Below are 12068 nucleotides of genomic sequence, written 5' to 3'. Positions count from 1 at the left end.
GGATACTGCGGTATCTCAAGGGCAAGCCGAAGCTGGGGTTGTGGTACCCGAGAGGAGGAGACTTGGAGCTGGTCGCTTACACAGATTCTGATTATGGAGGGTGCAATCAGAGTCGGAAGTCAATAACTGGAGGATGTCAGTTTCTTGGTGGCAGATTGGTGTCGTGGCAGTGCAAGAAGCAGACTTCAGTCGCAATTTCAACCTGTGAGGCAGAATACATGGCAGCATCCAACTGCTGCTCTCAGGTTCCACTATGGTCTGAATTTCCTACTTACTCCTATTTGCATTGATAACACAGCTGCTATCTCAGTAACTAACAATCCCGTGAAACATAGTAAAACTAAACACATTGACATATGTCATCATTTCATACGGGATTGTACTGAGAAGAAACTGATAATGCTTGAAAAGGTGGATACGCTTGATAATTTCGCTGATTTATATACTAAAGCGTTTGACAAATCCAGATTTCAAAACCTTATTGAACTGAATGGGATGATCAATCCCGAGTAACCATGTTTTTCTTGTGATATTTAAAAAAAAAAAAAAAAAAAAAAAAAAAAAAACGTCACTAATCGCTTAAAAATATGTCGGTTACATCAGTTTGAAGGACTTGTCTTCGGATATGTTTTGGTCCTCATTATCTACTCGTGGATTTTGAGGATAGCCATTAACCAGATTACTGATAGTGACCGGAGCGGTTTATGATGAGTTTTTCATTCTTTCGCTTAAAATTTGTCGATCATACTTAGTTAGAAGGACACATACTAGTATGTGGTCGGTCTAGCTGATCCATTGGATCTTCGGGATAGCCGTTTACCTGAAGACTTTGTTTTGGTCGGGGCGATTAATGTTAAAATTTTGAAAGAAAAGGGAAATGAAATTATTTTTCAAGTCTGTTACTTCGTAAGAAGTTCGTTAGCTATGTTTAACAGAAAAATTGATCCAACCTTGGAAAATGATAGATATACTAACTTTGTGTGCTTAACTAGTGAAGTTATTAGGCTTAAAAGGCTTTAGGACAGTCATTGTATGTCATGGTAACTTTTTATGGTGCGTAAAAGTAGACGTGATACAAACTAAATCTACTTGATTTTACGTGGAAACTCCTTAAGAGTTTTGCATGTCTTCATATATATCTTTCCGAATGATAGGCAGAAAAGCGATTACCCAGTCATACACGAGCCCATGTGTGTTCCGATTCCCGTGAAGATAGCGTCTCAAGATACTGCAGTGATCCAGATTCGGGACTTGCAGTTAATTTCTACTTTGAAGTCTATGTTAAAAAAAAAAAAAAAAAAAAAAATTTGGAGTTATTGAAACTTATTAGTGATGACAAAATCAAGACTTCACAATCATTGAGTAAGAGAGAAGAACGGGAAGCAGATCAAGAATACTTACAACTTAATCAGACACTATGGGTCGAGGTCAATTCGGGGTGACTTGGGGAAAGCCAAATACGCTTTGAGAATAGATAGGAGGCATCAAAATCTCTGAGTTGTTGCCCACTTAAATTTTGAGGCTTAATCGAACCTAACTCGTATCACAAAAACGATGAAAACCACTTTAAGTTATACCTGTTTACAACCTGTCTCTTTATGTCATAATACAGCTAAACACGGATCTATGTGACAGTCACATACTTAGTATGATTCCTGTTCGGATCTTTTCTAAAACGTAGCAGTCCCTATCGAGACTGAAATTTGATCCCTTATACTTTAAATTTTTTAAGTTTTTGTACTTAGATAGTTTTATGATTTTTTAACTGGTTACTTAGAATTGATCATGTCATTTATCTCTTAAAGGGAAGTTTTAAAGAGTTATTTGAAAAATGTTCAAATTATAAGGTTTGATTTTGTAAATATAGGCGATGTTAAACAGGCGAAGTTGTGAATAACTTCGCCTAGGCGAAGTTATCCGTAACTTCGCCTATATAACCCAGACCCAATATAAGGATGTTCAACAGCCACACTGTTCATCACTTTTCAAAACAGCGAACTTATCCGACACCTTTCCGGCGAATTTATCATTTATTCCGATTACGTGTTTTTATTCCCAGTTTTCACACCGATTCAAGGTTCGAAATGCCATTATATCACATAATCAATGTTCATTCAAGCTTCTAAATGTTTGTTTCGACTGGTTTCGAACCCTCGGACCATCGGATTTTGAAACCGAGCTTCATAACTTGTGTTTTACCTGTTAAGAACTATTCTGATCGTCTAGATAACCTTAAAACCATGTTATTCGGAGTCCTTAATCTTCAAACTTATCATAAAATCTCGGATTTTGAATTTTGAATTATCCTTACTGTCGCCGTTTCAGATTCAGGCGAAGTTAGGGTTTAGGCGAAGTTATCCGTAACTTCGCCTGAAGCTTAAGTTCGCCTGAGGCGAAGTTATCCGTAACTTCGCCTGACACTTAAATTCGCCTGAGGCGATGTTGTGATGAGGCGAAGTTAACCTTAACTTCACCTAGATCATTTTTACTTAATGTTAATTAGACGAACTTAAAGCTGAAGCGAAGTTGTTCCCAACTTCGCCTCATCTTTAACTTCGCCTATACAGAGTTTATCACAACTTCGCTCATGGTAACCAGCGAGCTTGTGTTATTCATTAACGTTTATCTAACTTGGTTAGTTTGTTGCAGATATGGCTGCAGTAGCTGGTGCTGGAGGTGCAGGAGGAGATGATGGTGACAATCAGAGACAATTTTTCCCGGGTCACAATATGTACATCACTTTAGACCCGGAGGCGAGCGGTGTGGACGATTACCGCGAGATCATAACTTTCCTCCTACGCTCGAGGATTTTTCATGCCATCACAAACACTCTGCCGATATCCTTACCAAATATCGAAGACTTTTGGCAGACGGTAGAATACGACTGTCGTGTTGAGCCCCCGGTCATGCGAGCAACTGTGAACAATCAACAAGTTCATTTCAATTCTGAACAAATTCGGGTGGCATTACGGTTCGGAGACGAGACGAGGGACGACCTAACTGAGTTTGTGGCTCCGTTTCGTGATGGAGCGTTTCTCCGAATGGGCTATTCTAGGCCATTAGGCGATACACAGAGACGGAAGGGTTTTCTGCTTGATTAGTGGCGCTTCCTTATGCACGTCATGATAGTTTGCATGTCAGGAAGGAAGGCGGGCACTGACGGTATGGGTGCGACCATGCAGTCCGCAATGACTGCACTGACTTACAATAAACGCTATAGTTTTAGTCAGATGGTCTTTTACGAGATTGACAGACAGAGAAGGGCGATGTCTCGGGAGCGGTTCATTATGTACCCACGTTTTATCCAGATGATATTGAACCACGTGGCTCCGAATCTACCTCAGAGACGCCCAATAAGATACGTGGAATCTGTGAGCAAACGTATCTTTGCTCAATGCCGCACTTCGAGTGCGAGGAGCAACCCTGAACGTCGTCCAAGGCATACTCCCCTGTTTGGGTTTTTAATCAACCCAGAGTATGTTCCTGCTGGTGGGGACGAATTCAGAGATCCTCAACCGCGACAGGCAAGAGCAACTCAAGCTGCACCTGCTGTGCCTGTTGTGTCGGCTGCAGAGGATATAGATCTTGATGCTGTTTTTGGAGGTCAAGGCTATTTCGATATGGATCAAGTTGAAGAGGTGCAGGTCTCTGCTGCACAAGGTTCGGGTGTGGGTGTGACTAGAGCAGCTACGTCGATGGCTGACTCAGATTTGGATGAGATCATGAATGAGGGGAGACGGTTGATGGTGTCTCGAGAGAGAACGTTTGGGAAGAGAAAGAGAACGGAGGATGATGATGAGTCAGAAGAGGAAGAAGATATACATAAGCTGATAAGAAGATCAAGACGGGAAAGGACAGGTGCAGGTATGGGAGCTAGAGAGACTTCAAGGATGGTACGTTTTGCTTCGGCCGCACTGTCTGGTATGTCTATCATTCCTTCTTCTGTACAGGTTACAAGTACAAGCGCTGCGGATGTTCCCGTGGTGGCTACATCATCGGCTGGCATTCCATCCACCACTACCATCCAGACGTCGACTCCGGAGATTGTGTCTCTACCACCTCCAACGCTTACTCAGTCGGTGGTAGCTGCACGATTTGTAGAGTCAACGGTTGTCACTACTGCAGGGTTATCAGGTATGGTACCACCTGCGGTTACGCCTGCTTCTGATGTCTCGCCTACGCCTATGTCAGACTCAGAGAGAATAGCTTCACTAGAGCGGATCGTGGCAGAGCAATCGAAGACTATTCAAAGCCTAGTGGAAGCAAATCAACTACAGTCATCCCTCCTGGTTGAGCATGGGAAAATTATCGATGCCTTGAAGGAGTTCTTGGCATCTCAGGGGGAGATGAGCTGTAAAGGCAACGAGCTCAGGACGAAAAGAAGAAATGACCGAGACGATGATCCCAATGCATTGAAAGATGCAGGTGGTGAGCTGCCAAGAACTTCTCAAGCTCTTGGTACTTCCACAGCTGAGGGGGAGTCTGCCGACGCGGCTGGTGGTGATGATGTGGTGTTGGTTGAAGATGACGTGATTGATGCGTTGAGGGAACTTGACGATGATATGTTCAGTGAAGATGTGTTGTTTGATGAAGATGTGCTGCCGAGTGATGTGATTGAGAAGATCGGTGAGCAGATTGTGATTGAAGATGGGATAGAAGAGGGGGAGATAGTAGAAGAAGACGTTGAACACGAGATCCCAGATGTTGAGAAAGCCGACATGGGTACTGAGATGGATGAGACTGAGTGGGAGGAGCAGCCTAGGTGGAAGGAAGGCTGTGCTCATTGGTTTATTAAGACCAAGAAGCCTACTGTTCCAGCCATGTTCAAGAAGAGTTATAACATCAAAGGCTATGCTGAGTCGAAGAAGGGAATTATCTGTTGGATATATGATGAACAGATAAAGTTGTTTGTGGTGAAGCGTTATGATGGTATTCAATACTTCAAAAGAACCCTGAGATCTCTCAATACGTTGCCGGAATGTGAGGTGAAGGATTTGGCCAGGTTGGGCCTGATAAATAGAAGTGACGACAACATGGCAAGAGTGATTGGGAAGATCGTGTGGAAAGAAAGCATAAAAGAGAAGAAGTTTGAATTATTAAAGCCACAGAAGGGAAAGCTCGTGGAGGATACAGAAAGGGGAATGAGAGCAGATGGCAAGCCATGGATGGTGATGAAGTACAAACCGATCCGATGCATCAAGGAGGTTCCAATGAAGACTATGCCTCAAGATGTGTTGAAGAATCTAAAATGGTGGTACGTTGATTGCCAGACTGCTGAAGCCGTGATGGAAGACGAAGATGAACAAGAAGTGTTGAGAGTGTATGATCCGATGCATCTTGTTAACTTATCGAAAGCTGATCTGCAAGTGTTGAATGAAAAGAAGATATTCTATATTCCTGCTTGGAAGGATGAAGCAAGGAAATATCAGCGAGTAGTCACGGTATGTGTTAGAGAAGGAGTGCATGCTTGAAGATACAGGATTACGAGACAAGAGCTGAAAGATCAAGATATGAAGCTACTGCCAAGGGGGAGTCTGTTGATGCATAAATGTCAGTAGTTCATATGTCTAATGTCTGTAATCGAGTCTGTAATATTGCTTATGTATTTGTTTGTATACAGCGAAGTTGTTGACAAGTTCGCTTAGGCGAACTTGTTAACCAAGCGAAGTTGTTGACAAGTTCGCCTAGGCGAACTTGTTGAACGAGCGAAGTTTTGGACAACTTCGCCTGAGGCGAAGTTGTCGTGTATTTATATAGGGTACGGCTGATCGTTTTAGTGTTGGTTTTTAGTGGTTAAGTTACGTGTAATTCAGTGAGTCAAGTGACGTGAGGTCGAGAGTCTGTAAGTATCTCGTGGTGGGTTATTAATATAACGTGTGTTTGTTCGTATCGTGTTCGTGTGTTCGTGAGCTTATGTTCTACGTCCGTAACGATCTACACAGGGATTCCGCACCTGTGTATATCGGGATATCTCGTGTGATCCGTCCAGGGAACCTACACACTACTCCCTAAGTCCACCAAAGGAGAAACCCCTGTTAAATCCACACACTGTTGTTTCCCTCCTATCCATCCAAACACCAAAATGTCAGCCAGTCGAAGAGATGATCTTCCCTCCGATGGATCAGTCAGGAAATTCACAGGTGCTTCTTTCTTAACAGAAATTCCAGCTCGCCGGAATATATCAAAGAGCACATACCTAATCAGATCGTGTCGGTATTTGAACGCCGGGAGTCTAAACACGCCTTATGAAAAATAGGACATATCTCATCAACCGGAAATAGAGGAATCATGAGGCGATACTTAAGGATACTACGATACTCTACTGGAGACATATGCTGACCTAACCCATCTATAGGGATAGCAAGACGAAAATCTTGAGCATGTGGTGCTTGTAGACACTCAAAAATGGCTTTTTGTCTGCTTGTCATGTAAAAGTGTGACTCCATGTCGTGAACAATTTTACTAAAAAGAGCGCTCGCCAATGCATGCTGGGCTTTAGAGGGGGCGGTCTCTTTGTTAGAGAAACTGCTAAAATCGACGCTTGGAATCATATCACGAAGACAAGCTACATCACAAGAATAATCAAAATCCATCCCACATATACCACTGTCTCGCAAAATGTGATCCTGAAGCACCCATGATTGGGCTCTCGAGGCCACTAACGCATAAGAGGAAGCCTCTACTGCCGAATACAACCCCAAACCCCCATTCTTAATGGGTAAGGAAGCAAGTCGCCATTGGAAGTCTCCAAAGAAAGGACCTCCACAAACTACAATGTCCTCGATCGCCTCACGCAATCCCTTGTCGAAAAAACAGGTTGGCATGTTCTCAAACCGAAGAAAAGTTTAGCAATACCCATACATGATCGAAGCAAAAGTAACTCACTCTGCAGGTCACCAAGTTTTGGGAGAAGACGCATCGAATCAACAACATTAGTAGCTCTCTTCTTTGCCAAACCCTTAATAAACCCGGTGTCTTTACTAACAGCTCCCCCAAGAAGCTTCACCCCTAGTAATGGTCTCCCAATGTCAGCAGAGAATAAACCGTCACGAGACTTCGTACCATCACAAGAATGCCAAAATAGCTCAGTTTTCTTAATATTCAGTTCAAGACCCAAAGTTGGACCCGTCACCTTAATGATATCCAGCACTTTAGCCACCTCCATTGACTCTCCAATGACTGTCCCATCATCAAGATATCAGGCATGAAGAAGAAGCTTGCAATTGTCTCGAATCTGATGCACAAGGGGGTGTAAAACAAGGGAAAAAAGAAGTGGTCCCAATGGGCCTCCTTGTTGAACCCCCGTGGTAGACCAAATATTATCATCCCCAAGATATAGTCTTGATGGCTACCCATATAAAAATTCCACCCACAAGGAAATAGAAGGGCATCTGATCCTTACCTCATGGAGTAAAGCTGATCTATCCACCATATTAAATGCATTAGAAAAATCAACTATAAGCATTGCAAGAGACCCATCAGTGTGGCGCTCACTCAATACCCTGTTGGCGCTATGTAATATGGCCTCCGTACCACCCGACACACCAACCCCAAACTTAAAATCATTAAGGTATTTAGTCATTTCTGTGCCAACCCCTTTCATAGCCACCTTAGAAACCAAACGCCTCCATATAGTACCCACTTCATGTGCATTGATTTTCTAGTTGTTTTATAGGTCACGTTGTAATGTTTTATGTTTATAGTGTTAACTGAATATTAGCCTCCTTAGCCGATTGTGTTTATTTGCCGTTACTTGATTACACGGTTTTGATATATCTAAATTCAATGCTGTATTTGACAACGATAAAAGAAAGTGCGTCGAATTGTCAAAATGTTTATTTACATGATTTTAGCATATATTATTAATATGTGTAAAAGTTAAAATATAAAGGATAACAAAAAAGATAAGGATTAAAATAAATATAATCCATTGATCTTAAAGTTGAATTTGAAGATTAATTTAAGAGAATAAATTGATGGTAAAGACATAAAGGTAATAATCCACTTTTGTTGACTTTCTCTTTCGACATACAAGGCATATGTCAATTCCTCCATCATTTAAAAATGTTCATAACTTTTTCATGCAAGATTCTTTAGAAAAAATCGTCATAATAACAAGCCTTTTTTTATATTTAATATTAGTATCATATTATTATATAAAAATAAAATAAATATAGTGGTTTTTTATATTGTATTATTGTTTGCTTATTTTGATTTTTAATTGGGGTTTTCTATTTATTGTGTTAGATTACTTTTATTCATAACCAAACCCAACCCAACCCAACTTAACATTTCATTAAAAAACTAATTTCTCTTTCCTCCACATACACAACCCAACCAAACTCAATTTTTCACTCTCATTAAAAACCCAACTAATTTTTAACTAAATTAATATTAATAAGCTTTATGGTTATTTTTAATTATCTAAATGTTATTCCAAATAAAAAAAATAATTATTTTATATCGAAGTTGATAAATGATTTATTTTAATTATAATAGTTTATTCTATATTTACAAAAAAACATTGAAATAAGATTAGAAATAGAGTCGAAAATAGATATCGATCATGTTAATACTTAATATTATCCATTGCAAAAAGATATTTTTGTTTTATAATTATATATATATATAGTTTTTTGTAATTATATAATGTGAAAGTTTTTAAATAAGAATTTTGATTACAAAAGTGTATAAACATACAAATAATATCATGTTAAATAATATAAAAATGCCCAACCAAAGGTTAGTGGACCAACCTTGATTGAGGTTGGTTGAAGAATTTTCATTTTCATTTTTCTTTATCATTTTTTGGCCAATCAACCAAAGCAATGGGAGTGGTCTTATAGATTTGATCATTGTGATATCAATTGATAATCATGTTAAACATAACAGTAAAAAACAAAGATTTCGTAATTGTTTTTTTGTTTGTCATTGTGTCTTTCTACTTATCATTGTGTTTTAGTCACTGTGGAGAAAAAAAATAGTACGTTCATTGTGTATTATGTTCATGTCATTATGTAATATGTAGTTTCTATTGTGTTTTATGTTTCAGGTTGTTGTGTTATATGTACTCATCATTGTGTTTTACGTTTCAGATAATTGTGTAATATGCATTCATCATTGTGTTTATGTATTAGATGATTTGTTGTTATTTTATCTTTATATTTAAGTATTATTATTAAACAACTGTATTATTAGCATTAAAAAAAACACAATGATGATTTGAAAGACACAGAGACGAAAAAAACATAATTACAAGCAGAAAGACACAATGACAAACAAAAAGACACAATAACGTAATTTTTGTTTTAATTTTTATATAACAAAGTCATACTCATATTAAAAATAAAAAAAACGTTTGTTATTATGGTGTTTTTTTTAAATATATCATATGAGAAAGTTATAAACGTTTTAAAATAATGGAAGAATTGACATGTGATTTGCTTCTAGAGAGAGAAAATATGTATTATTACTTTTATACAATTTTTTTTTGGGCCCTCACTTGACATATGTCAATTAATTATATCTTCTCACAATTCTCATTTTTGTTAGCCTTTGTAGAATACCACAACGCTAGGGATCTAATTATTTATTAAAATCATCTGCATGCGATGCCAACACGATTAATGCGTGAGGTGGACGTTTGTCACGAACGCTCTTATGTGATGTCGTCCGTGGCTGTCTTTAGGGTTGCCGTCCATGGTGGTAAATATCGAGGAACGGAAGTTTTTCTTTTTTTCCTCTTTTCCCTTTTGAAAATAGTTTCTTATTAATTTTAAGAAGTTATAAAATTTGTAAACGTTTTAAACTTTAAGAGAAATTTTATAATCTTCTAAACTTTTAAAAACATTCAATATGAGGTAATTACCAGTTTTTTTTTTATATAAGAACACAAACTTTAACTAAAAAATCTAAAAACAATTGTTTATTGGATTACATCGAAACAGAAGGCAAGCGGGCAACAAGCTGCGCCGCTACCCCCTTTTGAATCGCAAAACCCAATCTTTTAAATTGCGTTTTCATTTATTAAAATTAGTAATACGATATTATAACCTTATAGTTTATATTAATAAACAATTTTAAATAAGTTGGTAATGAAAACATGTAAAAGGTGGATGAAAAGATTTGTAAGGGTGACTTGGCCGGAGAGTAAATGAATGCTTTTATGAATTGTTTAGGTCTATGACTTGGCTGGGCCTCGAAACTATTTTATATTTAAACTTTTAGCCAATTATATCAGTTCACCATTGAATCCATGTAATTTATAAATACATGATATTAAGTGAATTACCAATCTACTTACACAACTTGATGATGGTTCCACATGATGGAGTAAGTGTGACAGTCAGCAGCAGGGTCGAACCAGAGGTTAACTCTTTGTTCTCTGTCACCTTTCCCATGCGCATACACATTGGTTTGGACCGAGTACGGTTAGCCAGTTTGGTTCCCCAAGAACTCAAAATCCAATTCATCGCACACTTGTGTATCCGAATTCATCTACAAAAAAAAACCGCACATAACTATTAGTCAATTAATAGAAAACAAGTTATGTAAAATGTTGACATCATTGAAATAGTTGTACATAGAAAGCAGTAACAGTGATCGCAGAGTATCCAGAAATAAGCTTAATTTTCATGCTCACACGTCCAAATAAATATTGGCTTTTTGAAGCAAACCCGCATCCTGTAACAAATATGTTTTGTATAGCCATACATGTATTATATAAGTTATTATTTTCTTTAAAGTATAGTACATTAACTCAGTATATGCGTATGTACATACCAGAACTTCAGTCAAGAATAAGCTGAATGGTTCTGCCGCCATCAAGCTGTCTGATGTGGGAATCAGACCATGTAATACAAAAATCCTGGAGGAACGTAGCTGGTTGGGCATAGGACATAGTTGCTATTAGCAGAAGAAGGAGGACACTTTTATTATATGCCATTTTACCATGCACTAATGTAATATTTGTCTTGTGTTTTTGTGATGGTATAATAAGTTTAGATAATATGTGAAGCTATATATATAGTTATAGTTATAGATTATGTAAGCTGATAAAATATCTTGAATAATTGTGAGGGGGGGCTTTGAAACTGTCGAGTTCGCTTTCCATACAGCTCACTTTATGCTGCCAATCGGGTCTTGACTTGGATACGGACAGGACCCAAAAGAAATTTCTTCTTGTCAAATTCAGTTTAAAAAAACCGATTATTTCGAGATAAGAGGAACACTGAATAAAAAAAAGGAGAAAGTGAGTACGGTGTTACTAGGTGTGTACTTTACATGCAAAACCAATCAAAACTCAGAAGACCCTTATTCAACTATATCCTTTCCATTTTCATGGAAATCTTAATTTAAAAATGGAAGTCGTTTATCTTCTCAAATTAGAATTTATTCATTAAAACATAAATTTTGGATCATGCTTGTACACAATGGCTAGTAATTTCTTGAATTATTTCAATTTAAACAAATTTATCCATTAAAATCATAAAACCCCATTTTGAGAGACCTGTAAAAACTTTTCTTTCTCCATAATTCGTATATTAGTTTTTGCAATTTCTTACTTTATTTTATATTTTCTTTTGGATTTTAACGTAGTTCCGATTGATTTTGAGACGACAATCGTAATGGGTTTTCGACGAATATGGAAGCAATTTGGAAATTAGGAAGATTGGATTGAAGCAAGGAAGAATTGCATCTAACGATTTGAAGAGATGGGTAGTGAAAATGATGAACCTAATCTATATAACTAATTTATTGCATAGCAAGCAAACGAATAACCGAACGGGTCTGGTTATGAACCGGATATCCCGAGGGGCCATCTATAAGTGTTATATGTTTAATATACGCTAAAATATTAATAATATGGCCTTAGTTCGATAGCAAACAAGTTAAACGAAAACATGCTCATTTAACTACCTGCTATAGATTTAAACGCGAAAGATAGCTACAAACCAAGCATTATATCATCCGTTAAGCTGAAAAAGACTTACCAAACACTTATTTGAAATGTTTTAAGCGATCCGTGAAAATATTTTTGATTTTTACAAACATATAGTATGTTTTTA

The 12068-nt window shown here is 37.8% G+C and overlaps 1 long non-coding RNA gene across 1 annotated transcript; it reads right to left on the bottom strand.

Moving 5' to 3' along the window:
- Positions 1-10318: 10318 nt before the first annotated feature.
- Positions 10319-10886, bottom strand: LOC143618841 (uncharacterized). Its single transcript, XR_013151083.1, has 3 exons — positions 10783-10886; positions 10583-10683; positions 10319-10497 (listed from the first exon to the last, which is right to left on the bottom strand). It is a non-coding gene; the product is annotated as an uncharacterized LOC143618841 (long non-coding RNA).
- Between the last annotated feature and the right edge of the window lie 1182 nt (positions 10887-12068).

This window comes from Bidens hawaiensis, unplaced genomic scaffold, assembly GCF_021521415.1.
Source record: "Bidens hawaiensis isolate Kalapana, Puna unplaced genomic scaffold, B.hawaiensis_p1.1 tig00000284_1, whole genome shotgun sequence".
In the NCBI taxonomy this organism is placed as follows: Eukaryota; Viridiplantae; Streptophyta; class Magnoliopsida; order Asterales; family Asteraceae; genus Bidens; species Bidens hawaiensis.
Note: the sequence above shows the minus strand (reverse complement) of the source record. Positions and strands in the feature narration are given on the sequence as shown.